Genomic DNA, 3093 nt, shown 5'->3' on the forward strand with positions numbered 1-3093 from the left:
TCTCTCACACACACACTCACACTCACACACACACACACTCTCTCCCTCTCTCACACTCACTCACACACACTCATACACACACACACATACACTCTCTCACACTCACACACTCATACACACACACACACACTCATACACTCTCTCACACACTCACACTCACACACACAGACACACACACTCATACACTCTCTCACACACACACTCACACACACTCTCTCACACACGCACACACTCACGCACTCACACACACTCACACTCACACACACACACACACACTCATATCTAACGTCATCACAGTGAAGAGCAGAAGATCTCAAACAGACACTCTTCAGGAATCTGCTGGATCCCGAGGCTTTGCCACAAACACGCCACTGTTTTCATTTGTGATTTGTGAGCTTTTAAGGTCCTCTTATTGAAGGTATTACCACTTTGTAATATTTAAAATGATCTTTGTAAATGTTCGTGATAATGTGGAGGGCAGACAGGTGTTTCTCTTCTTGCACTATGCTCGTTGACTGTCACAGATTTTATTTATATTTCTCCTTCTTAGACACACTTGAACAATCTGTTTTTATCTTTGTTTTGAAGAAGTGCTTGTATTTATGAATGCACAGCGCTACTTTAGTAATAATGAGAATGACTGTATTTGTTCTGTTTGGTTCTGCGGTTCGTTTGCTCATGCGTGTGAAGTTCTGAATTCTGGGCCTTAACTCTGATCGTGCCTGTGTAATGTTTGAATGCGTGAATATCCCACGATGCCTTCGACAAGTGAATCGGTGCTCAGGGTCACGTGTCTGCGCTGAGATTCAGGTGACCTCTGACCTCCGTTAGAGCCGTGTGTTTACGTTCTCTTGTTGTTGTTGTTGTGCACGCTTTGTTTACGAGGCTAGTGCAGCGTGTTATCTGAAGGATCGGAGCGTTTGCACTGTTATCAGACGGATGAAGAATCACAAACGCTCCTCAAGCATCTGCAGTCTGTCTCTGTAAACACTCGCCTATATCACACCGTCTAAACCCAAGACTTTGTGCGAAGAACGCTCTTATTTATTGTGTAAATGTATGATTTTGAGTTTCTTGCTTTTATCTTTTAAATGTGTTGTTTATCAGATGCGATATAGAAAGGTCATCCAGAAATCGATGTGCACTACAGAGGGAATGAACCTGTGTCATTCAGGGACTTTTATACGTTTATGAAGCATGAAACAGAAATGTAAAGCTGTTGGACCAGACTGGTGAAGTCTTGAATGGATTCTCATGCTGTTACTGTTAATGCATCATCTGAGGCCAGTTTTGCTTTTGTGAAGATGGGATGAACCCGTAGGAGTTTTAATTCTTTATCTCAGGACTGATGGTCCAGTGATCTGAATGAAATGACACCCAAAGAAACAACTCAACTGTTTTTGACAATGTTTTTAAATAAATGCACATTTTGAAACCAGAAATCAGTGTGTTTGTGTTGATTCTTGATGCTGCTGTTCTGTTATTCTCTCTGGTGAGTGTTGGTCTGAGATTGGCTTTCATCCAGATGTCAGATGTTTAATGAGCAGCTTCATTGAAGATTCGCCTCCAGAGCAGTCTACACCCATCCATCCATCCATCCATCCATTATTAAACACTGATCGTGGCGTTTGTTCACATTCACTCGTCAATATCACGTGACTGAACTTCACTCTCGCTCTGCAGTATTTAATCACATATTCCATCGTCTTCAGATGGTTTTTTCATGAATCAGAGGAACTCCGGGTTGAATCCAGGTGATGATGGATATGAAGTCATCTTGAGGACGTGTTCAGGTCTGTTTTTATACAGTCTATGGTTCAGATCTGCAGTAACTTCTGGCATGTTGTAGAACCGGCTTTAGTGCATCCACAAGAACATGATGCATGTGTGACACTCTTAAGAACTGCGTGGGGCATTCACTTATTTAACCACACTTATGTATTTATGGAACCATATCTATAGAACCATGTTTATTCATGGTTTTATTTTTGGAACCATAAATATAAACATCCGTCTTTTTCCCCATTTTTCTAGAGGTAAACGTCTGTTTACTGGCTTCCTCTTGAAATTCAGCTTTCTGCTAATACTGTTGCTCACTGATAATAACTGTTTGTGTTTTTCTTAATTTGTGAGGCTTGAGAGCTCCTTCACACTTCAGAGCTGAAGCTGACTCCTCATGCAGTAATGTTAGGCTTAGGTGTATGTTTAGATCAGAAAATCAGATCAGACTTCATTATGTGGCAAGGAATTAAAATTCAGCACAACAGCAGGCCTGTGTCTGCCAAATGACAAGTCAGCTTCCATCTGTGTGGAACATAGTGACGTTCAGTCATCACGTGTTCTCTGCTGAGGATCTCTGTGTGCAGGTGAATAATGTCCAATCAGCAGCTCGCAGATTTAGAATATTCTCCTTCTGATGATCTCATTGGTCAGGTCCAGCGGGATGGGCGGGATTTTAAACTCACACCACGGCAGTGATGCGGCAGGAGGGCGTGTCTTGTGTGTTGTCATGACGATGATAAACTGAGATCTAATTCCATGCAGATTTTGAGTCACTGGATCTTCTTTTATGTTCTGTAATGTACAATCTTATTATGATTTATGAATAGAGTCACTGGTTTCACCTACGTTTGAGATTTGAATGCAGGACTTTGCCTCAGTGAAGAAACACAGATGCAACAAAACTCAGCTCAAACTGTATTAAGTTATTAAAATGCTTTTTTGTTGGCTGTGATCCTGATCCAGTGTTGTTTGATATGCTCTTCTTGTCCAGTTTTGTATGAATTACAGTGCTTTTATTTTTAATCAGATAATACATCAACTGTTCAAGTTATCTTATTAAAACTAGAAGTAGTGTGATGGAGATTCAGAAGCTGCTGTAGTGATGAACTGAAGGTATTTTCACTGGAAGTGTGATGAATGTTCTGTTGATGAGGAGTTGCTGTTGGACACGAAACATTTCATGTGTTTGTTACTGAATCCCAGAAGATCAGATTTCCTTCCCAAAGGCAGCTGGAGTCTAACAGAAACACATTGTTGTGTAGATACACACACACACACACACACACAGACACAGACACAGACACAGACACA

The sequence above is a fragment of the Sinocyclocheilus anshuiensis genome, unplaced genomic scaffold (assembly GCF_001515605.1).
Source record: "Sinocyclocheilus anshuiensis isolate Anshui unplaced genomic scaffold, SAMN03320099.WGS_v1.1 scaffold2668, whole genome shotgun sequence".
Lineage (NCBI taxonomy): Eukaryota > Metazoa > Chordata > Actinopteri > Cypriniformes > Cyprinidae > Sinocyclocheilus > Sinocyclocheilus anshuiensis.